The sequence below is a fragment of the Phocoena sinus genome, chromosome 8 (assembly GCF_008692025.1).
Source record: "Phocoena sinus isolate mPhoSin1 chromosome 8, mPhoSin1.pri, whole genome shotgun sequence".
In the NCBI taxonomy this organism is placed as follows: Eukaryota; Metazoa; Chordata; class Mammalia; order Artiodactyla; family Phocoenidae; genus Phocoena; species Phocoena sinus.
In genome coordinates this window covers 57,895,101-57,921,035 of record NC_045770.1, presented here as the reverse complement: position 1 = coordinate 57,921,035, position 25,935 = coordinate 57,895,101, and the positions used below count along the sequence as shown (strand labels likewise).

At 38.4% G+C, this 25,935-nt stretch overlaps 1 pseudogene; it reads left to right on the top strand.

Annotated features, from left to right (window-relative positions):
• Nucleotides 1-25,935, top strand: part of LOC116758126 — a 68,843-nt pseudogene that overhangs the window by 4,484 nt on the left and 38,424 nt on the right.

Sequence of the window (25,935 nt, the reverse complement as noted above, 5' to 3'; positions counted from 1 at the left end):
AGCTGCACCATTTACATTCACACCAGCAGTGTATCCAGGTTCCAATTTCTCCACAGATTTTCCAACACTTGTTATTATCTCACTGTTTGATTCTAGCCATTTTAGTGAGTGTGAAGTGGTTTTGATTTGCATTTCCCTAAAGACTAATAATGTTGAGAATCTTTTCATGTACTTATTGGTCATTTGTATATCTTCTTGGGAGAAATGTCTATTCAGATCCTTTGCCCATTTAAAAAAATGTTTTTAAGTTATTGAGTTGTAAGATTTCTTTATATTTCTGGACATAAGCCCTGAAACAATTCAGATATATGATTTACAGATATACCCCTTCATTCTGTGGGTTGTCTTTTTTTTTTTTTTTAAGTATCTCTATTTCTCTGGGGTTTTTTTTTTTTTGGCCTTGTGGGTTGTGGGATCTTAGTTCCCTGACAGGGATTGAACCTGGGCCTTCGGCAGTGAGAGTGCTGAGTCCTAACCACTGAACTGCCAGGGAATGCCCCATATTCTTTTCAGTGTCCTTTGAAGAACAAACGTTTTTTGTTTTGAGGAAGTCTGGTTTATTTTTGTTGTTGTTGCCGATAATTTTGGTGTCATATCTAAGAATCCTTTGCCAAATCTTAGGTTATAGAGATTTTCCCTTTATTTTCTTCTAAGAGTTTTTATAGTTCTAGCTCTTACATTTAGGTCCTTGATACCTTTCGAGTTAATTTTTATATATGGTGTTAGGAAGGGATCTAACCTCATTCTTCTGCATATGGCTATTCAATTGTCCCAGGACCATTTGTTCTATTCTTTCCTTATTGGATGGTTTTGGCATTCTTGTTGAAAATTAGTTGGCTGTAGACATATGGGTTTATTTCTGGACTCTCAATTCTAGTCCATTGATCTATATGTCTATCCTTGTGCTAGTACCACATTGTCTAGATTACTATTACTTTTTTTTTTTGGCCACACAATGTGGCATGTGGGATCTTAGTTCCCCGACCAGGGATTGAACCCGCACCCCCTGCATTGGAAGCTCGGAGTCTTAATCACTGGACCACCAGGGAAGTCCCTAGATTACTGTTACTTTGTATCAAGATTTGAAATCAGGAGGGATAAATTAGGAGGTTGGGATTAACACATACACACTACTACATATAAAATAGATAATCAACAAGGACCTACTGTATAGCACAGGGAACTCTGCTCAATATTGTGTAATAACTTACATGGGAAAAGAATCTGAAAAAGAACAGATACATGTATATGTATAGCTGAATCAATTTGCTGTACACCTGAAACTAACACAACATTGTAAATCAACTATGCTCCAATATTAAAAAAGAAAAAAGATTTGAAATCAGGAAATATGACTCCCACTTTGTTCTTCTTTCTCAAGACTATTTTGACTATTCTAGGTCCCTTACAATTCTATATAAATTTTACAAGGATTTTGTCAATTTCTACAAAGAAGTCAGCTGGAATTGGGATTGGGATTGTGTTGAATCTGTAGATCAGACTGGGGAGTATCCTTGTCTTAACAAGGTTAAGTCTTCTGATCCATGAACATGTAGTATTTTTCCAATTATAGATCTTCTCTAATATCTTTCAACAGTGTTTTGTGGCTTTCAGAGTATAATTTTTGCACTTCTTTCATTAAATTTATTCCTAAATACTTTATTCTTTTGGATGCAATTGTAAATGGAATTGTTTTCTTAATTTCATTTTTCAGTAGTTCATGCAAATGTATAGAAATACAATTGGTTTTTGTATACTTATTGTATCTTGAAAACTTGCTGAACTTTTTATTAGTTCTAATCATTTTTTAGTGAATTTCCTAGGATTTTCCATATACACTAGCATGTCATCTGTGAATAGATAATTTTACTTCTTCCTTTCCAATCTAAATGACTTTTATTTCTTTTTCTTGCCTATTTGCTCTGCCTAGAACCTCCAGTACAAGGCTGAATAGAAGTGGCAAGAGCAGACATCCTCGTCTCATTCCTGACCTTAGGGGGAAAACATTTAGCCTCTCATCAGTAAGTATAATGTTAACTCTGGAGTTTTATTGTGTGGATATTCTTTATCATATTGGCGAAGTTCCCTTCTGTTTCTAGTTTGTTGAGTGTGTTTGTCATGAAAGAGTGTTGGATTTTGTCACTCTTCTGTATCTATTGAGATGTTCATGTAAGTTTTGGTTTTTTATTATATTGATATGAAGTATTACATTAATTGATTTTGGGAAGTTGGACCAAACTTGCATCTTGCTTGGTCACGGTATATCATTGTTTTTATATGTTTCTGCATTTGGTTTGCTAATATTTGTTGAGGATTAATTTGACCATATTCATAATAGATATTGGTCTATAGTTTTCTCGTGATGTGTTTTTCTGGTTTTGGTATCAGAGTAATACTGGTGTAGTAAAATGAAATGAGAAGTGCTCTGTCCTCTTCTAATTTTTGGAAGAGTTTGTGAAGAATTGGCATTAATTCTTTATACTTTTAGTAGAATTCAGTGGTGAAGCCATCTGGGTCTGGAGTTTGTGGGTACTTTTCTAATTATTGACTCAATCTCTCCACTTGTTATAGGTCTATTCATTTATCTATTTCTTCTTGAGTCTATTTCAGTAGTTTGTGTCATTGTAGGAATTTGTCCATTTTACCAAGGTTATCTAATTTGTAGGCATAAAATTGTTTATAGTACTCCTTTATAATCCTGTTTATTTATTTTCTGTAAGGTCAGTGATAATGTCCCTTCTTTTATTTCTGATTCTAGTACTTAAAGTCTGTTTCCCCGCCACCCCCCCACAACCCGCCCCCCTGCCCTGGTCCGTCTAACTAAAGGTTTGTCAATTTTGTTGCTGTTTTCAAAGAACTAACTTTTAGTTTCATTGATTTTCTCTATTGCTCTTCTATTCATTATTTCATTAATTTCCACTCTAATCTTTATTATTTTTCTTTTTCTAATTTCCTAATTTTCTTTTCATCAGAATGTAATCTTCTAAACTGGATGGGCCTTGGGTTTTGTGTATATGCATGTATTCCAATAAAACTTTATTTACAAAAACATGTGGCAGACCAGATTTGGCCTCTGAGCCACCGTTTGCCCATTCCTGATCCAGAGTAATGGATCCAAACCCTGGATGCACAGCATTTTAAGGAACCGACTCCTGTGTCTTACTCCCTAAGATTCTAATTCAACTGATCTGGGTTGGAGCATGGTAATTAGTGGGGTTTTTTTGTTTTGTTTTGTTTTTGTTTTTTTTTCGGTACGCTGGCCTCTCACTGCTGTGGCCCCTCCCATTGCGGAGCACAGGCTCCAGACGTGCAGGCCCAGCGGCCACGGCTCACAGGCCCAGCCGCTCCGTGGCATGCGGGATCCTCCCGGACCGGGGCACGAACCCACGTCCCCCCGCATCGGCAGGCGGACCCTCAACCACTGTGCCACCAGGGAAGCCCAATTAGTGGTTTTTTGCTTGCTTGTTTTTTTGTTTTAAGCTCTCCCAGGTGTTTCAAATGTGTAGCCAAGGCCAAGAGCGATCTTTTCAGAGCAGGGATTTGACCTTTGGGATGTGTTTTTGTGTGTGTGTGTGTGTGTGTGTGTGTGTGTGTGTGTGTGTGTGTTTGACTTGAAACAACAGAAATTTATTAGAGTTTGAAAGCCAGAAGTCCAAACTGAAGTGTCAGTAAGGCGATGCTCTCTCTGAAGGCTCTAGGGGAGAATGCTTCCTTGCCACTTTCAGCTTCTGGTGGCGCTAAGTGTTCCTTAGCTTATGGCTGCATTACTCCAACCTCTGCACCTGTCTTCACATGGCCTTCTCTTCCTCCAGCTCAGGAACAGCCAAATGGAAGAGATACATAGGCCAAAGTATGGGGAGAGGGCGTGGCGTGGAGCTTCCATTCCCTCCCAGGGTGTGCCACCATCACCATCCTAGCACCTGGATGTGTTCACCAACACCTTTGGGGTTTTAATTTCAGTTACTGTATTTTTTATTTCTAGAATTCTTTTAGATTCTTTTGCAACTTTATTATAGCACTTTTTATGGTTTCTATTCTCTATAGAGATCTTCAAACTTGTTTTTCCCTTATCTATAATCAGCATAGTTGTTCAATATCTGAAATCTTTGTGGATCTGTTTCTCTTGTCTATTGTTTTTGCTAGTTCTTGCTCATAGACTCTAGTTTCTTTGTGAGCCTTGTGTTTGTGTTGGACATTATATTTGATCAATTATTTGTGAGAATAAATTTAGACTTGCAAGGAAAGTACTTTTATCTAGAAAGGATTTGCACTTGCTTCTGCTAAGTTCCTTGGAGTTCAGCTACTTTAAGGCTTATAATTCTCTGGTGCTCTTATGACCCTACATAAGGTGTAATTCTGTATAAGATATTTCTCTCCTAGTTTATCCTCACTCTGGGTGTAAAGTTCCAACATATTGCGAGAAGTTTCTTCTATGAGACTCTCAATCTTTTGCAGACCCTGGGCTTTACTTTCTGCCTTTCTTGCCCGAAAGGGTTTTTAATTTAAGGTACAAAATTTTAAGGATTGACAAATGCTTTCAGGGAAGAAAACCACATTTCCAGTTACCTCTCTGGGATGACCTTTTCCCTTCACTTTTGGCCTAGTAATTTCTTGTTGGCTTGTCACGTTTCTTCCGTGATTTAAAAGAAGGTGAAAAACTATTAATTGAGCTTTGTTATAGCAGGAAGATTAATTTAAAAAAAAACCCTAGTCTGCCATTTTAAGAAATATTATATTATTTTGATAATCATCTTTTGGCTGTAAAATATTACATCAAGTTGATCTACCATGTTATTTTTTATTTCTTTATTTTTTTTGCGGTATGTGGGCCTCTCACTGTTGTGGCCTCTCCCGTTGCGGAGCACAGGCTCCAGACGCGTAGGCTCAGCGGCCATGGCTCATGGGCCCAGCCGCTCCGCGGCATGTGGGATCTTCCCGGACGGGGCACGAACCCGTGTCCCCTGCATCGGCATGCGGACTTTCAACCACTGAGCCACCAGGGAAGCCCATACCATGTTATTTTTTAAATGAATCTCATTTTGTATGACTCTTAGCTTATCTCCATTTTTCTTTAATAAATAACAATAACAATGAACATTTTGTGCATAAAGCTGTTTTTGCCTTCTGCATTATTCCATACATCTAACTTCTTGGGAGTACAATTACTGAGCAATATACTATAAATGTTTAGGACATTTGATTTCCAAAGGGTTGATTGAGTTTTTTATGAATTGAATTGCATGATCTTAATCTATTTAATTTTGTCATGGTGATATTAATATCTTTTAAAACCAAGTCAGGTAAACAAGTCCTGGCCACCTGTGTAAATAGTTCTCAGGCAAAAGATGACCTTTATGAATTTTCTTTTAAAATATTAACTTTTTTTACAAAAATTATTGAAGTTCAACTTAATGCAGCAAATACTTGCATGTCTGTAGTGTGCGGGCACCCTTCTAGGTGGTGCAGATTTAGTGGTAAACCAGATAGATCTTCGTCCATACCCTTATGAAATCTAAGGTGGGGAGCACAGACAAATAACACATCATTGAAATGCACTGTGGTAAGTGCTTTGATGACTGTAGTTCAGAGTACTGAGGGAGTGCAGAAGAGAGGCACTTAACCCAGACTGGAAGGGCCATGGAAGGTATCCTAGGGGAAGGAATAGCTATGCATAGTAAGTCTTGAAATCAGGTAGCCTAAATTCTCCAACTTTGTCCTTATTTTTCAATGTTCATTGAATTTTCCTTTGCATTTCCATGTAAATTTTAGAATAAGCTTGTGAATTTCTACCAAGAAAAAAAAAAAAGCCTACTGAGATTGTGATTGGAATTGTGTTAAATCTCTACATCAGTTTGGGGATAACTGACATTTTAACAATATTGAGTTTTCCAATCCATGAAAATGGTGTATCTCTTTATTTTTAAGGGTTTCTTTAATTTCTCTCAGCAATGTTATATAGTTTTCAGTGTAGAGGTCTTATAAGTCTTAAATATATTCCTAAATATTTTATTTTTTAAGCAAGTGTAAATGGTTTCATTTTATAGCATAGCTTGGAACTGAAGAATAAATAGGAGTTAGGGAAAGGGGATATGACATTTTAGGCAAAATTAACAAAGTAAGAAGAATATTTGGATGTTGAAAGCTCAAAATGACAAATATCAAGCCTCTTTTATCATACTGACATGGAATAAATATCTCTGAAGTAAGTAACAAGCACAACAAAGAAGACATATTCTTTTTGAATTCCAGGGTCTGCAGCTATATACCTAATAATAATATCTAATAATGTTTATTAGGTGGAAATTATTATCTAACAATAGAAAAATAATATCTAATAAGTTGAAGAGTTAGTTTAAACTCTTTTGGAGAAGGAATAATTTGGAGAACTTACACTTTCTGCTTTCAAGACTTACTATAAAGCTATAGCAACCGGGGCTTCCCTGGTGGCGCAGTGGTTGGGAGTCCGCCTGCTGATGCAGGGGACATGGGTTCATGCCCCGGTCTGGGAAGATCCCACATGCCTCGGAGCGGCTGGGCCCGTGAGCCATGGCCGTTGGGCCTGCGCGTCCAGAGCCTGTGCTCCGCAACGGGAGAGGCCACAACAGTGAGAGGCCCGCGTACAGCAAAAAAAATAAAAATTAAAAAAAAAAAAAAAAAAGCTATAGCAACCAAAAGAGAGTGTGGTACCAGCATTCTGAGGGACAAATACATCAATGTAACTGACTCAAGAGACCAGAAACAGACTCTGAGTCACTTGATTTTCAACAAAAGCACTAAAACAAGCAAATGAGAAAAAAAAGTTTCTTCAAAATATTATGTTGAAACAACTAAATATCCATCTGGAAAAAAAAAAAAGTCAACCTCAACCCCTATCTCACACCAAATTAATTTTAGATAGATTATAGACCTAAACAAAAAGCTAAAGCTATAAAGCTTCTCGAAGAAAACAAAGTAGAATATCTTTGCAACTTGGGAATAGGAAAAGGTTTCTTAGGATAGAGAAAGCATTAATCAGAAAAAGATAAAATTGATAAATTAGTTGTCATCAAAATGAAAACATCTGCTTATCCAAAGACAGCCTTAAGAAAATAATTAGGTAAGCTACAGACTGGGAGAAAATGTTCTCAAAATATGTATCTGATAAAGAACTGATATCGAGACTATATAGAGAACTCTTAAAATAGAATAATAAAAAGAGGGGGAAAAACCATGTCTTTTGATTACAGTGGACAAAAACAACCTTAATATAGTTTAAGTAGAAAACAATTTTTGCACAACAGTGTGAAAGTACATAATGCCACTGAACTGTATACCTAAATATGGTTAAAACAGTAAATTTTATGTTATTTATATTTTACCACAATGAAAAAAAATGGAACTTATCAGCTTATGTACCTGAGAAAGGCAGGAGTGGAGCTAGTTTCAAGCACCCCTGGATCCTGACACGAAGACTCTGTCTCCATTTTTCAGCTTTACCCTCTGCCCCCTGAACCGTACCCCAGGCTCTCCTACTTAACGCTTCAGAAGAAGACAGTTATGGCTACACACAGCTTCTGGCAAATGTCATCCCAGCTAGCAACCCCAAAAGGAAAGAGAGGATTTATTTCTCTGCTTCAGTAGATATAAGTTTCAGGAAATAATTGGCCCAGCTTGTGTTCTGCACCCACCACCCCTACAGCCATAGGGTAATATGATTGATCACTCCAGAAGAATCACATAAAATGGATAATGAAGGAGGAACAGTTCCTCGAAGGAAGGGCAGGGTTCTGTTACTGGAAGAAGGGGAAAGGAGAACCTAAACAGAACAACAACAAAAAAGCCTTCAAATTGATTCATTTTCTCTTCCTTTTTTTAAACAAGTTCTTTACCATCTGTCAGTCACCTTTCTCAGTTCTTTCTGAAATATCCTAATTTTGATTTATTTATTCAGCAGTATTATATCATGCACCTCTATTGTGCCATGTACTCTTCCAGGCATTGGAGAGAGAGTGTGGTGAGCAAGTCAAAGTCCCTGTACTCCTGTGACATGAATGACTTCCTCTTTTATAAGCAAGTATTTGCCAGCTTCACATTGCAGCATATCCAAAGACCAACAGGAAATAAATTTTTTTTTCCTCTTGAAAGAAGAATGTTAACATTTTGAAAGGTCAAAAATAACCTTCCACTTTTAGTGATGTTGTAGTATTCTTTACCTAGAGCCACTTAATGTGTCATTCTAAGCTTCAAAAATTATGAAGTATCGTATATTTATTTCAGTTCTAAACCTTTATTTCCCCAGTTTGTGTTCATTTCATTTTCTGCATACCCAATATCTCATTTTGAAATAATATGTTGTTTTCTATTTTATAAAAAGTGTGCTGTGGATGCTATAAAGTGCATGTAGATGATTATAAAATGTATGGTAACTTGTTTTCCTATAAATATATTTTTTTGGTGTTCTGTTTATTCAGTGAAAGAACTGGTAGCCAGTAGTCAATTTTCTATACTTAACTTTGTTTCATTTCCTGATGAAATCCAAGATCTACCTTATATTGTGATATGCAGACAGTATGGTATATTGTAGACAAAGGGAAATTGAATTAGTTGTAGTCAGCTCTGGACTCTGGAAGAGAAGCTATGATTTTATGATGATGTGATGCCCTCAGCCTGAAATAGCCTAGAAATTTCTAGGATTAGAAGAAACTGACACATTCTGGACTCAGAGCAACAGAGGGGAAAAAAACCCACATTGTTTGGTAAAGGGAAGACTAAAAGATATTATTTTCTGTGGAGTTCATTGTTTTAAAAAATTCTATATTAGTTACAAGTTGGAACAAGTTATATATCATATATGATACTTAATTTTTCTGACCACTCTTTCGTTAGGAACATCAGTGAGGAGTGAAATGGCCAAAAAATGTATCAGTTATGATTGTATTCAGCTACCTGTAATGAAAACCACACTACAGTGGCTTAACCAAAGAGAGGTGTACTTTTATTTTCCAAATAACAAGAAGCACCTAGGAAGGAAATCCAAGTGCAGTAAGTCAGAGACATCGTTAATGACTAGCCTCCTTTTATCTCCTTCTCTGTCATCCATAACATGTGGCTCACATTTTCATGGTCAAAAGATGACTGTTGACTTCCAGTTTCTGGTCTGGCATGTAAGGAGCTTGGAAATCACCACTGTATCCTAATAACAAGTAAAAAGCTGAACAAATTGAAAAAAGATCAACAACTCTTCTTGGATCCATCAGAGAAGTGAAGTCACAGTGCAAACTGCTGCCCGAAGACACAGGCCTATAAAAAGACTCACAAACTTACTGGAGCAGAAACCCACAAGCAGAAACCTCAGGAGCCAGTGCAAGGGTCGGAAAACCTAAACTGTAATTGATGAATTGCTGGAGAGAGGCTTACTGTGGACAAGTTTGCAAGTCAAAAACTTCAAGGGGGATCCAGTTATCTGGGGGGGGGCGGGGTCCTACACTTTTGTCAGTTTCACCTCCAGGCGCTTGACCAGGTTCTCTCAGTGAATATTGGAGAAAAACCCCTTGTGCTTCTGGCAGGGAAAGGGGGAAAGTAGCCATTTTGAATATGCCAGAGCATCTCTTCTTCTTAACAAGGTCTGCCCGCAGGAGAAACTATTTAACCAGAGTCTAATCTGCTGGGCTTTTATCAGAGCCTAACTGACCTGGGAAAAGGGAAATACCCAACTGCAGCCTACTCTAGCCATCCTGTCCCACCTAAGGGTTGGGGGAGGACTAAGAAGTACTTGTCAAGTTCAGACTCCAGAGGCACCCGCACATTAAAAGACTGATACCTAATCTTAGGACTACAGGCACTTCCTCTCCCCCCACACCTTACCACCACAAATGACCTTAGTTTGGTGATAACTTTTTAGATACAACACCAAAGGCACAATCCATGAAGGAAAGAATTGGTAAGCTGGATTTCATTAAAATTAAAAATTTCTACTCTGTGAAAGATACTGTTAAGAGAATAAAAAGACAACACACAGACTGGGAGAAAATATTTGCAAAAGACATACTGATAAAGGACTTATCCAAAATATACAACACATTCTTAAAACTCAACAATAAGAAAATGAACAACCTGTTTTAAAAAGTGGACCAAAGACCTTAAAAGTCACGTCACCAAAGAAGATACACAAGCATATGAAAAGGTGCTCCACATAATATGTCATCATGAAAATGCAAATTAAAATACAATGAGATACCACTACATACATAGTAGAGTGGCCAAAATTCAGAACACTGACAATGCCAAATTCTGACAAGGATGTGGAGCAACAGGAACTCTCATTCATTGCTGGTAGGAATGCAAAATAGTACAGCTGCTTTGGAAGATAGTTTGGCAGTTTCTATTTTTTTATTAATTAATTAATTAATTTTTGGCTGTGTTGGGTCTTCGTTGCTGTGTGCGGGCTTTCTCTACTTGCGGTGAGCGTGGGCTACACTTCGTTGCGGTGCGCGGGCTTCTCATTGCAGTGGCTTCTCTCGTGGAGCACAGGCTCTAGGCGTGCAGGCTTCAGTAGTTGTGGCACGTGGACTCAGTAGTTGTGGCTTGCAGGGCTCTAGAGCTCAGGCTCAGTAGTTGTGGCGCACGGGCTTAGTTGCTCTGCGGCACGTGGGATCTTCCCGGGGCCAGGGCTCGAACCCATGTCCCTTGCATTGGCAGGCAGATTCGTAACCACTGCGCCACCAGGGAAGGCCCTAGTTTGGCAGTTTCTTATGAAACTAAACATATGCTTACTATCAAATCCAGCAATCATGCTCCTTGGTATTTACCCAAAGGAGGTGAAAACTAATGCCCACACAAAAACCTGCACATGGATGTTTATAGCAGCTTTATTCATAATTGCCAGACCTTGGAAGCAACCAAGATGTCCTTCAGTAGATGAACGGATAAAAACACTGTGGTACATCCAGACCATGTAGTACAGTTGGCCCATGATATCCACAGGGGATCGGTTCCAGGACTTGCCCCAGTTACTAAAATCCACAGATGCTTGAGCCCCATAGTTGGCCCTGTGTATCTGTGGTTCCACATCCCAGATTTAACCATGTATCATATAGTACTGTGTGTATTTTCTGGAAAAAAAATCCATGTATAAATGTACCCTCACAATTCAAATCTGTGTTGTCCAAGGATCAACTCTATTATTCACTGCTCAAAAATGAGCTATCAAGCCATGAAAAGACATGGAGGAAACTTAAGTGCATATTACTAAGTAAGAGAAGCCAGTCTGAAAAGAAGCCAGTCTGAAAAGCCAGTATGATTCCAACTGTATGACATTCTGGAAAAGGCAAAACTATGGAGACAGTAAAGAGACTGTGGTTTGCTAGGAGTTAGTGGGGAGAGAAGGATGAGAGCACAAGGGTTTATAGTGCAGTGAAACTATTGCATACAATACTGTAACCATGGATACATGTCATTATACGTTTGTCCAAACTCATAGAACGTACAACACCAAGAGTGAAAGGTAATGTAAACTATGGACTTTGGGTGATTAAGTTCATCAATTGTAACAAATTACTACTCTGGTGGGGGATGTTGATAGAAAGAGGCCGGCTATGCACGTGTGGAGGCAGGGGTATTTGGGGAATCTCCGTACCTTCCACTGAATTTTACTGTGAACCTAAAATTGCTCTTAAAAAAAATAGAGTATTTTTAAAAGATCACTAAACCACCTTATCATTGTATCTGAATTCTAGATAAGAAGAAGAGTGAAAAGTGAAGGGCTAAAGGTATTTGTTAGAGAAGTTTACCCACCCATCTTTTTTTAATACAGGAAAAGCAATTGCTTTCCCATGAGCTCCTTTCAGTAGACTTTCCCTTACATCTCATTGGCTAGAAGTATGTTATACAGCCACTCCTAGGAAATCAAATTTCTAATGGTAAGGAAAAAGAAAAATGAGATTCAGTAGGTATTTAGCAGTGCTGCCACAAGTGACAAATAGAGGAAAGAAGGTATGGCTCAAGATCTGGGTACATCTTAACCTCTTTAGAAACTATAACATGTTTCCTGGAAAGTTAATGAGCATATTAGCATCATTTATACAACATCTAGATCAATGCCTAGCATGGTTCTGTGGCAAACACAGCAGCAGATTTCAGAGTCCAGTAATGGGAGCCCCAGTCAGTTACCTTCCCTATAGTTTGAAGTATGGAGGTGCATTCTCTAGGCTGCCACAGCATTCAAAACACCACAATTTACAGCATTCTTTGCTATCTTCATTGCTGGCTTTTAATAGCCCATTATTTAAATGCATATTCTTTGGGGTTCTTTTTGAAGCCCTTTTCTTAATTTTCACATTTTTCCTGGATGATTTTTTTTTGTGTTCCTGTGGCTTCAGTCATGAATTAATTTATCATGTTTCTCAAATCAATGACAGCAGCCTTTGTCTCTCTTCTGGCCTCCCAACCCCATCAAATATTTCCACTTGGATATCTCATAGACAAGTATTAAGTATTCTGATTCCATTATTTTAATACTATTTTAACACCACTATTTCAACCATGAGGACATTTTGAGAGTAAAGAATCTCATCAGAATTAGGTCAATATTGATGAATTTTCACTAAGAAACTATTTTATGGGGTAAATTATACCACACTGGTTTAATGCCATGATAAATTTTATATTTTATACTATTTCTTCCCAGTTTTCCTCTCATTTTTATTTTTCCTAAAATTGTTTTTAAATAAATTCTTCTTCCTTTACATTTTACAGCAAAGATTTGATTCATTGATCAGTTTTCATCCATATCAAATGTTTCCATAACCTCTGCCTTTTTGAATTTTCTTTTGTGGCCATTATTTCCACAAAATCTAATTTTTCTGGAGTAGCTATTTTAAATGTATTTTTTGAGAAACAAATAAATTGTAAGGAAAAATAGAGAGAGGGAAAATTGTAGATTAAAACAGACTTAAGAAACATGTGAATCACATTTAATCTGCACACCTTGTTTGATCTTGATTTGAACAAATTGACCATCAAAATTATGAAGCAGCTTGGGAGATTTGAATATTGACAGGCATTTAATGTTAATAATGAGTTATTATTCATTTTAGGTATGATAATGCTATTTTAGTTATATATTTACAGGTCCTTATATCTTGGAGATACTTGCTAATCCTAGAGGTATTTCCTGATGAAATAATATGAGGTCTCCAGATTTGCTTCAAAATATTCTAGAAATGGAGAGAGTAGGTGGGAGTATAGATGAAACAGAATTGACCTTGAGTTGACAGTTGTTGAAGCTAAGTGATAGGTACATGGGACTTCATTATACTAGTTTCTATTCTTTTGAATTATCTTGAATTTTTCCACAATTAAAAATGGGAATAGATAAATCCTTTGAAGATTTGATTCTCTGAAAACAACAGATTTTACTGTATGTAATTTTAGCCATTGTCAGTTTTATTCTGGTGTTAATTATTTTTTTAACATCGTTATTGGAGTATAATTGCTTTACAATGGTGTGTTAGTTTCTGCTTTATAACAAAGTGAATCAGCTATACATGTACATATATCCCCATATCTACTCCCTCTTGTGTCTCCCTCCCAATTATTTCTAATGCTAATGGTTATTACAAATTGGATAGAATTTGATAGTGTGTGTTCATTTCTTAGCTATCCATGAGAAACTTGTGAGAAATTTTGTTAGAATGTTTCAGCTGCAAGTAACAAGAAACCTTAACTCAACTGGTTATGACCTTAGGGGAATGTGCTGTTTCCCATAACTAGAAGTTCTACATTGGGACCACGGCAGGGTTTATTCATTCAATGGCTCAGAACTGTGCCATCCTCAGTATGTCACTCCTGTCCTCATAGTTGTAAGGGACTGCTTCATTTCCAGTCATCACATCTGGATCCAGTAATGTCTGAGAGCAGAAAAGGACTGTGTATCTCTTTTTACTAGCCTGAGAAACCTTTTGCAGAGGTCCTTGGCAGCTTTCTACTCATATCTAATTGCCCAAATTAGATACATGCCTAATCAGTCCCTGGCAAGGAGAATGAGACCGCATGAGTGTTTTAGATCAGCCATCCTTCCCTCCTGGAGTGTGCAGGAGCTGAAGAGTCTTGGGCAGGAAGGTGGAATCTACTCAAAAGTGGAGGTCTGCCAGCATGAGAAAAGGAAGAAGTGGCTCCAACAATATCTGCTAAAGACAGGAAAAGTAACAACAAGGAGAGAGAGACAGAAACAGAGACATCAAAAGAGAGAGCAGGAGACAGAGGCCACACTATCCTAAGCTCTTGAATGCACAGTAGCATCAAAATTTCCCAGGGAGGGCTTCCCTGGTGGCACAGTGGTTGAGAGTCCGCCTGCCGATGCAGGGGACACGGGTTCGTGCCCCGGTCCGGGAAGATCCCACATGCCACGGAGCGGCTAGGCCCGTGAGCCATGGCCGCTGAGCCTGCACATCCGGAGCCTGTGCTCCGCAACGGGAGAGGCCACAGCAGTGAGAGGCCCGCGTACCGCAAAAAAAAAAAAAAATTTCCCAGGGAGGGCATCAAAACATCATACATCTTCCACAGGGACCTCAAGAGAGAGAGACAAGTTAATGCAGAGATTAGCAGGTGCTCAATTCTTATTTTTTAGTGTATGGACTTTTACATTAGAGGAAATCATAATTGACCTCATGAAATACTTTTTCAAATATTTGGCATAAGTTCTGTCCCAAGAGCAGTCCTTTCTCCCTATGATATGTAGTTACGGAATACTTGGAGAAATTGTTTCTATGTTTGATCTTAATCAAAGCAAAGTAAGCAAGGATGGAGTGCTATGGACTACCTGCTTTTACTTAAAGCATTCTTTATCATCAAGAGATGGAATATTATTTGTCTGGACTGGAATTTCATTAATTTCATTGGTGAGTCCCATTTGAAGTTTTTTTTCATGAGGTCCTTAAAAACCTGAGGCAATTAAAGCAAGTTGCCTTAAAGGTTGGCAACTTGCCTCTTTAAAATAAGTTGAACCAGTCCCCCCCACCTCCTTTCTTTAACTAATCAAGTTAAACAGTTAAAACTAACCACACAGACTGTAGTTTATTTATTACATGCATTCAAGATGAAAAGAAATGAAGTGGTCTTAGCAAGTCACCTGGGAATAGCTCAAATTTTGCATCTAGCCTTGCTACATGATTCTTTCTTTGCACTTGTCTTTTGGTTACCATGACAACTGGAGAGCTCAGAGGGAAGAAAGATTGTTTTGACTGTTGGACTGAGTAGGAGGAAGAGTTGGGATAGGTGTCGAAACATGGATTTAGATCAGGGAACAAGAAGAACTGGGGGCTATGTGGATGTGACTCTGCTGAGCATTTTATATTATTTTATAGGGCAGACAGGCATGACGCTGAGTAATATTACAATGCAGAGTACTTGAGTAAGACATGGAAAACCTAGAGGCTAGTGGGGCAGAAAAGTTTTGTGTAGCCACAGTGTCCCCTGCTGTCTCCTGCCATAGATTTTGTGCCTTAATCCACCCAAGAGTATGAATGCCTGATCCACCCAGTCCATCAGCCAGGCAACTAACACAAAGAAAATATATCCATTTAATAGCTAAGTAAAAATCCTTTCCCCCAACTCCACTCCCTGTTATCAAGATATCTTGAGTAGAAGAATACAACCAGCTTGATGCTGTCTTGCTGAGGTGCCCTCAGGGGAAGGGACTTGATGCCAGAGCAGCAACAGCAGGCCTTGACAGGTCCTCTCCAAAGTGTGGAAACTAGCAAGTCCCCAACTCATGGAGCAGCCAAGGTGTGTTGGGGAACACTGTCCCCTTCGGCGGCCCTGGGAATAGGTACCGGCAACGGACAAGCTGAGACTAACTTAGAAGAGGGCTGTTGTTCCCAAGTTGGACCTGGCCTAATTTGGTACACATTGGTAAAGGCTGGTCCTCACACAGGATGCCATTCTTGGCAGTGCATTCTGTCCATTTCGGCCGTGGGCACAGCCACCTCTTGGGCTTCAGCGGCGATGGGGACAGTTTCAGAATTGATTCTGGTTTCTACCCATCACAGATGCAGAATCCCTCCCTCGTGTTTTATTTTTAAACTTTTTATATTTAAAAAATATTTTTTTACTTACTACTTTTTGTTACAGTACTGATTCCAAGTAGGGGTAGAGCAAGTACTTGTTGCCCAAAATAAGAATTGGAATATTTTACTGCTTAAAACCGATGATGAGTCATTTGACCCTCAGGAATTCTTCCATAATGAATCACTGACTTGAATTATATCACGTCTTTATTCTAAAGTCTGCCTTTTGTGTTACTTCCTCTATTTCCCTGACCTCCTGTTGGTGAAGAGGGAGTTTGGTGGTGTCTAACCTTTGAAAAGTGCATTCATTAAGGTTCCCAGTACCATGTCATTTGAGCATTACAATCCTGGCTTTTTATTATGTTTTTTTCCCACTTGTTCTCAGTTTTTACTCCTGAATGTTCTGCAATCTCTCTTTACTGCATGTTGAATTACAAGTATACACACAAAAAAGGCTTTTATGACATGCTAAGGCAAGGATGTTGTGTTTTATGACATGCTAAAGACTGAATAGGCTCTACTTCAAAAGACTTTTAGTTAATTAAGGTTAGGGTGGTGAAGAGCCTAAAAAGTAACTCTTTGACCCAATACTAGTTTAATTTAGCTATTAATTAAATATATTTTTATTGTGTATATAGCCTTACCTATTAGTACTTTTGTTTGCAAATAGACAAACAAAAATGCATGTGCTGAAAAGATGTTAGCATCACTAATTATTAGAGAAATGCATATTGAAACTTCAGTGAAGTATCACCTCACACTGGTCAGAATGGTCATTATAAAGAAGTATACAAATAAATGCTGGAGAGGGTGTGGAGAAAAGGGAACCCTCCTACACTGTTGGTGGGAATGTAAATTGGTAAAGCCACTATGGAGAACAGTATGGATGTTCCTTAAAAAACTGTATGGTCCAGCAATCCCACTCCTGGGCATATATCTGGAAAAGATGAAAACTCTGATTTGAAAAGATACATGCACCTCAATGTTCATAGCAGACTATTTACAATAGCCAAGACATGGAAGCAACCTAAATGTTCATTGACAGATGAATGGATAAAGAAGATGTGGTGTATATATATATATATATATATATATATATATATATATATATGAAATGGAATATTACTCAGCCATAAAAAAGAATGAAATAATGCCATTTGCAGCAACATGGGTGGACTTAGAGATTATCACACTAAGTTAACTAAGATAGAAAAAGACACATATCATATGATAACACTTATATGTGGAATCTGAAAAAATGATACAAACTATACTTCAACTTAAAAAAGGAAAAAATAAGAAATAAAAAAATGATACAAATGAACTTATTTACAAAATAGAAATAGACTCACAGACATAGAAGACAAATTTATGGTTACCAAAGGGGAAGGGGCAGAGGGATAAATTAGGAGTTTGGGATTAACAGATACAAACTACTGTATATAAAATAGATAAAACACAAGGACCTACTGTATACCACAGGGAACTATATTCAATATCTTGTAATAACATATAATGGAAAAGAATCTGAAGAAGAATAGGTAGATAGATATACGCATAACTGAATCACTTTGCCGTACACCTGAAATTAACACAACATTGTAAATCAACTATACTTCAATTAAAAAAAAAAGAAGAAAGAAATATAGTGAAAAAAGAAAAAAAATGCATGTGCATGTTAGACTGCCTTTTTCTTCTTTTATCTACACTATGACCTACTAAAAATGATGTCATATTTGCTGACACAGTACTGATGATTCACATTTATTACACAGTTAATATGAGGTGTATTTTGCATCTAGGAGCAGCAACCTCGTCATCTGTTCTCCTGCCCCCTCTCTGCAAGCCATCTACTTTCTCTCATAACAGCTCTACTGCTTACCTATTCCACATGCTGGCTCTGACAAAAATTCATTTATTCATTTACCCAACATCTGATATGTCCATGGCACAATTGTACACATTGCAGGAAATGTAAAAAATAACAGTATATTATATACTGTTTTATAATTTTAAAAAATATTTTTTTACAACGTGGGGTGGGTGGGAAGTAGTCAGGAAGGCAGTAGGATTCATTAGAGATGAACCCTGAAGTTGATACGTGGGATATTGCCAGACAATTGAGAGAGAAGAGAGTCATATATAGAGATGTAAAAATAGGTAAAGTTTACCCGTGTCTCTCCCATCTTGCCTCCTCTTTTCCCACAAAACTTGCTCCCAGCATGCCTGTTCATTCCTTCCCAAAATGAATGTGAGCTTCATGAGGGCAGGGGGTTTTATCTATTTTATTCACTGCTGCATATTCAGTACAAGAAATGTCTGGCACATGTAGATGCTAAGTATTGTGAGTTGTTGAATGAATAAACATATGAATGAAATGATAATTACCTGTAAGGTTTAGGGTTTCTGGCCTTCAAGATGTCAGTTCACTTTTCTCTCCTTAAACCTTGGCCAATACAATTTATTATCAAACTTTTAAAAAGTCTTTTATTTTAATTTATATCTTTAAAATTATGAATGAGATTGCACATCATATTATGTATATATTGCAGACAATTTTTAACTTATTGTTATTAACTTCTGTTTGTCTTTTCCCGTTTTTATATTGGTTTCTCTTATTGCAAGAGCTCTTTTTATATATCAAGAAAATCAATTTTCTGTTTGTCATATGTCTTACAAACATTTTTTCCAGCTTATCATTTATCTTTTGACTTTGTTTATTGTATTATTTACTGTGTGTTATTTTTAATTTTTATGTAGTCATCTATGTAAATATTTTACTTCATATTTTTGGAGTTTCTCCTTGATTATTTAAGAAAAATTATCTCATACTGGGACTGCCCTGGTGGTGCAGAGGTTAAGAATCCGCCTGCCAATGCAGGGGACACAGGTTCGAGCCCTGGTCCAGGAAGATCCCACATGCCACGGAGCAACTAAGCCCATGAGCCACAACTACTGAGCCCGTGTGCCACAACTACTGAAGCCCATGTGCCTAAAGCTGGTGCTCCGCAACAAGAGAAGCTACTGCAATGAGAAGCCCGCACACCCCAATGAAGACCCAACACAGCCAAAAATAAATAAATTTATTAATTAAAAAAAAAGAAAAGAAAAATTATCTCATACTTCCTCCTTGCAATTCAATTATTTTGCTTTTTTTTTCCTACTTATATATATCTTTGATCTGTTTAGGACAATGTTTATTAAATAATCCATCTTTTTTGTCACTGATTTGAAATATCTATAGAAAACATATATTTCTATATTTTGGATCCATAACTGATCTCTCTTTTCCATTCCACTGATCTTTTTTTTCCATTCATGTGTCTGTACCAACATGCTTGGAGTACTGTATCTTTATAATATGCCATTTGTGTGTGTGTGTAGTTCTGTGCAATTTTATCCCATATGTATATTTGTGTAACCATCACCACATTCAAGATATAGAACTGTTCATGACTACAAAGAAACTCCCTAATGCTACCCATTAATATTCCTATCCCCACCTTGTCATGCTTCTGGCAACCACTTTGTTCTCCATGTCTATAATTTTGTCATTTCGAGAATGTTATTAAATGGAGTCATGCAGTAAATAGCCTTTTGAAATTAACTTTTATCACTAAGCACAAAGCCCTTGATATCCATCCAGGATATCACTTAGTGATATCACTAAGCCCTTGATATCCATCCAGGTTATTGTGTTTACCACTAGTTTTTGCCCCATTTTTTGCTGAGTAGTATTCCAGTGTGTGGATGTACCAGATTTTATTTAACCATTCACCACTTTTTGTTCTTTTTTTTTTTGGCTGCGTTTGGTCTTTGTTGCTGCGCACAGGCTTTCTCTAGTTGTGGTGAGTGGGGGCTACTCTTCATTGTGGCAAGTGGGCTTCTCATCTTGGTGGCTTCTTCTCTTGTTGAGGAGCATGGGCTCTAGGCACTTGGGCTTCAGTAGTTGTGGCACACGGTCTCAGTAGTTGTGACTCACGGGCCCTAGAGCACAGGCTCAGTAGTTGTGGCGCATGGGCTTAGTTGCTCCATGGCATGTGGGATCCTCGCGGACCAGGGCTCGAACCTGTGTCCCCTGCGTTGGCAGGCAGACTCCCAAACACTGCACCACCAGGGAAGTCCCCACCACTCACCACTTTACTTGGTGTTATTTGGGTTGGAAGTTTGGTTTATTTTCAGGATTTCTTTATTACAAATAAAGCTGTTATGAACATTATTCTTGGTGAAGAGAGTGTTGGATTAAACATGATCCCCAGTATGTCATCACTGGTCCAGTGCAGAGCCCTATTATTCATTTATTTATTTTCATTTATTTATCTGTACTAATAAAATAATAATAAAATAATAAAATAAATCCGTGAATCTACCACCTAAGCTAACAACAAATAACTTACATCTTCCTGTGTTCTCCATTCCTATCCCATCCCCTTTCTTCCCCCTTAGACACCCACCCTCTTGAATTTTGTTTCTATCACTACTTTAGGGGAAGGAGTGTTTTATGACATACATTGTTTGTTTTACTTATTTTTTATTCTTATAAAAAGATTTTAATAATCTATGTTATCTTCTAGGATTTTCTGTGTTACTAAAATTTTGTTGTCACTTTATTTTTATTCCTGATTAATACTCCACTGTGAGAACATAATAAGAAAATTTAGGTTGTTTTCAGTTTTGCTGTTATGAGCAAAGGTCCTACTTCTAATCATTAAGCTATAATTTAGTAATAGTAATACATTGTTTTAACAGAAATAAAAATAATGCTCTAATCTAGTAGTACTACTACTAAGTAATGTGATTGCCATCATAACACTGTTACACTGATCTGAGTTGCTTTATGATAGCCCTAGCCTTGTATTTAATGTCATAAATTAAACAGGTCAGTGGAAAACCAAGTAAGATCTAAATACTCTGCCCACTCACGGTGATACGTTTTATAATAAACCTCTCCCCAGTATACTCTTTATAGAGTATTTCTTGGGAGTAAGGGATTACTTATATGTTGACATTCAGATGACGTGAAAAAGAAATGCTCTCATTCTGCAGAGGCTGCTGTTGTTAGTGTACTGGATGTCTTCCATATGCCCCTCTAAATCTATCCTCCACCCTTCTACAGCCCACTCTGCCTCAGGGGGTTGACCTGTATGGAGTTCATCCACAGGCTTCCCTCTTGTCTGCTTCCAGTCTGTTCGGCCAATGGAGAACACCAGCAGATAACTAGAGGAAGGAGGAGATTTAGGTTGGGACGCAATCTGACTTATCCTTTGGCACAACTGCTGTCAGATGACCCTCTTCACACAGCTTTTTGGTCTCTGATTCCAGTAACTGCTACCTCCCCTCATCCCTTCAGGCCTTGGAGAGGTAACAGATCTCCACCAGGCTGTTTCTAGCCCTGGGGCATTACATTATCCTTTGTGGTATTTCTACCCATATCTTTGTAGTAATCTCTTTGTACTCCTCAGATTACTCAGTCTGAAAGGCCTCTCTTTCCTGTCAGCACTCTCTCTGATACCCTGAGGTGGCAGGTGATCATTTACTTGCCACATAGTGGAACAGGCATGTCTTCAGCAGAAAATAATGAGACAATTAAAGTACAAGATGCAGAGGGAAAGTCCTGATGCCGCAGAGATCTGAATTCCAGTCCCTGAAGTCCTTGTTTCTACAGCTCTTCCTTCCATTCCTTCAGTTACCTTAGTAGACTCCATGGCAAACAGGCAAGTAACAGGAAGCCCTTTAATGTCTATGCTAATTTGAGTTGAGTTTTCTATTACTTGCCATGAAGTATACCAAGATAGCTCATGGCTTATGAAACTGCAAAGTCTAGAGGTGTATTGGGCTTCAGAAATAGTTGATCTAGTACTTTAGTAATGTTACCAAAGACCCTGTTTGCCATCCACTTTGTCATCTTTGTTCTAAGGCTGGTTTGCTACATAGTTGTAAAAAGGAAGTTGTATCCATTCCCCTCACATCTGGTGGGAGACATTTCTTTCCAGATACTTTCTCATTAAATTCAGGAAATTCTTTCCCTGAAACTCTTAGCAAACCTCTCCTTGCTTCTCATTGGTCCATATATTGTCACATACCTGTCCTTGAACCAATAACTGTGGCCAGGAGGTGGGATTATGCTGATTAGTTTAAGCTTGAGCCTAAGCCCTTCTTCTTGAAACAGGGGTGGGTCAGTTTTCCCCAAAACACATGGGCTTCACAGTAGGGATGGAAGGGGAGAGAAGAGAATGAACAAGAAATAGGGGAGATTCCAAGAGAAAAGAGAACAGATATTGAGGAGATAACCACAATATCTTTTATACCTTGCCAGCTACCTAAGCCAGAAGTTTGTTTCCTGCTTAAACTATTGTATGTTAAGTTTCTTTCTTGTCTTGAAAAAGCCCTAATTAATTCCACAAGGAACACCTTGGTATTAGTCTTAGCTCTGCCATTTCCTAGTTGTGTGACTTGGGGCATGTTGTATAAGCCATCGAAGACTTAGTTTCTGCTTCTAAAAAATTAAGATAAATTACATCTGCCTGACAAGGTTGCTGGGGGCTCAAGTGAGATGAAAGATATGAAAGCACTCTGTAACCTGTAAAGGGCTAAACAAACGTGAGGGCTTTTTATTAGCAGTAGCTTTGTTCTTCCATACCCTGGAGATCATGTTGCTCTCTTTAGTGAGCAAATTAAAAGTTCCCACCTGACTCAGTAATGCTAAATTGTTAACAACCTCACTAAGGTTTTATCTTCTTCCCTTTTCATTAGAGACTTTTCTCTGAGCTACTAAGAGCCAGAGTTGGATTAAATTAGAAGGTTTTCTCCCCTGTTCTGGAAAAGAACCAAGATGTACAAGTCATTCTAGTCAATCCAAAAACATTTATTAAGCACCTTCTGGTATCTCCTACTGTGCTAGATATAAATATAACCATAACAAATTGTTAGCGTGAGTTATCACAGAGAGAGCAGTCCCCTACATAACTGGAGAAGCAGAAAATGTTTACTGTGCTATCTTCTAGGCATTATGCAAACTCCTGTCAATGTAAGGACTTTTAGGATTTGACCATAATAAGGAGGAAAGCATTGACGGTAATGACTATATGGTTAGAATTTGGCCAGGTGGGTTTTGTAAGTAGACTGTAGAGAGCTTGGGACACTTATGAATCTCTTCAGTCCCCTGGAGTTGATAACTCTACTTTGAGAAAACAGTTACTGGGTTCTATTGAATAAAAATAGCTCTCAGTAATCAGAATAATCATGAGATATGGAGAAAGATGCTTTCTCCCTGCAACTGCACAAAGCTGTTAGAAGTAACTACACTGAATAATCTCAGAGTCTAATACGGTAGTGGTTCTCAGCAGGAGAACATTTCCCAAATACATCTCTCTCTGTTGCCTTCCCATCCTAGAGTACATCAATGAGCAGGAGAAGGGAAGGATCAAGTCTGTGTATTGTGATAAAAAGTGACCGTCCCACCCCAACCTTTGAGACCCATTGGCCTAAGATAATGAGCTTTGAGTACCCAAGGGCCCCTGCTCTCTTCATCCAATATTTTCTCCCATTGTACCATAGATTTAAGGGATAAATAAGTACTTCTTGGTCCAGAATCCCAGAGCCAGCACATAAGCTTGGAGCCTGTGCTTCTAAATCCAATTTTCTTTCCCACCGTTCCAAGCTGCTTCATGCTCATTGTCAACACAATCCTCAACAGGGAGGTTTTGGGAGATATGTATTGCCCTTCTAGTATGTTTAGTGCACTTTGATAGAACTACAAGGTAAATATATATATGCACATATTTTTATATGCATATGTATATATATCAAGGTTTTTGCTTTTATTAGTGTTTTTAACCTAGTTAGGAACATAGGACATATCCTTTAAAAGATTTTTAAAAGGGGGGTGTGTGCTTAGTGCCAAATGAGTGATTTTTTTTAAAATGTTTTAAAAATTTTATTTTCGGCTGCGTCGGGTCTCAGGTGTGGCATGCGTGATCTTCTTTCAGGCATGCAGGATCTTTCGTTGTGGCACGGGCTCTTCGTTGGGGCACGTGGGCTTCTCTCTAGTGGTGGCATGTGGGTTTTCTCTCTCCAGTTGTGGCGCAGGGGCTCCAGGGCGTGTGGGCTCTGTAGTTTGTGGCACGTGGGCTCTCTCGTTGAGGCGCGTGAGCTCAGTAGCTGTGGCGCGCAGGCTTAGTTGCCCCGTGGCACGTGGGATCTTAGTTCCCTGACCAGGGATCCAACCCACGTGCCCTGCAATGGGAAGCGGATTCTTTACCACTGGACCACCAGGGAAGTCCTGCCAAATGAGTGATTGAGACCAGTGAAACATCACAAATAATTTATTGCTGATAATGAAGCAAATTTTGCAAATGATTTACCTTTATAAAATAAATTAGGAAAATAAAGACATTTTTATTTACATTTCAGTATACTTTCTTAAACTGGGGAGAAAGGGGTTGAATTATATCCAACTAGCCAGAAGTTACAAATTGTTCATAACAATAAATCATTTCACATGTAACTTAATCTATTAAGTTTTTCTGTAGGGATGGGGAAAAGGCTGAGAACAGTTAATTTATACATAGAACTTTGGAATTCCCTAATATAGCCAGTTATTGAAGGCTAGTGATTTTGGAAATTTTTGCAAAGAAGATGAGACTAGAACTGCATTTTTTTTTTTTTTGTGGTACGCGGGCCTCTCACTGTTGTGGCCTCTCCCGTTGCGGAGCACAGGCTCCGGACGCGCAGGCTCAGCGGCCATGGCTCACGGGCCCAGCCGCTCCGCGGCATGTGGGATCCTCCCGGACTGGGGCACGAACCTTCGTCTGCTGCATCGGCAGGCGGACTCTCAACCACTGCGCCACCAGGGAAGCACTAGAACTGCATTTTGATTGAAGTATAGGATTTAAGCAGATTGCAGAGAGACGATGGGGAATGGGAGGAAGGATTCACTCCAGACCCTAAAAGTGTCGAGTAACTGTAAGACTTACAGCAAGTGAAAATAACATGGCATATATGGTCGTTATAACATGGCATAAATGGTCGTTAGGTACTTATATATTATCTTATTTAATATTTATAAGAACCCAAGACAATTGGGATTACTTTCACAATTTCCCAGATAAGGAAACTGATCTCAGGAGAAATAAATTGCCCAAGGTCAACCAGCTAGGAATTGAGGTAGATTACATATGGCCACAAATTCTTTTCAGCTCTTCTCACCAGCACCACCATATAAGGAACCTGGTTTAGCCTTCTGGAGGATGAATAGCCACATGGAAGACACCCCAGCAAAGCCAGACATGTAAGTGAGGCCACGATGAACCTTCCACCCTGCAGACCATCCCACTAATTGCCACCCCATGAGTGAGCTCAAGTGAAACCAGCAGAGGAATGGCCCAGCTGATTCACATAATTGTGAGAAATAATAAATTGCTGTTGTTCTAACTGCTAAGTTATGGAGTGGTTTGTTCCACAGCCATAGGTAACAAAAACAGCCAAGTTTTGACTTTAGGTCTTCCTTGTTCCAAAGCTGGTATTCTTTCCATGACACATACTACTCTTTGTCAGTGATAACACAGGATTATTCAGGAAGATTATCAGGCTCCTTCGAATTCTTAAGAGAATTATATTCTAGATGCACAGAGTTGGAAAAGTCCAAGATGTGTTTGGATAACAGGAGGAGGCCATTCTAAGTAAGGTGGAAAGTTGTTGTCCATGAAGTAGTAGAAAGAAGGGTCTTATAGCATAGTGATTAAGAGCAAGAGCTGGGTTTGAATCCTAGCTCCATCAGCTGATAGCTCTGTGACTTTGCCCAAGTCTTATAACCTCCCTGTGTCTTGGTATTCCCATCGTTAAAAGGAAATAAAAATAGAACCTTCTTCCTAGAGCTGTTGTTGTAAGTATT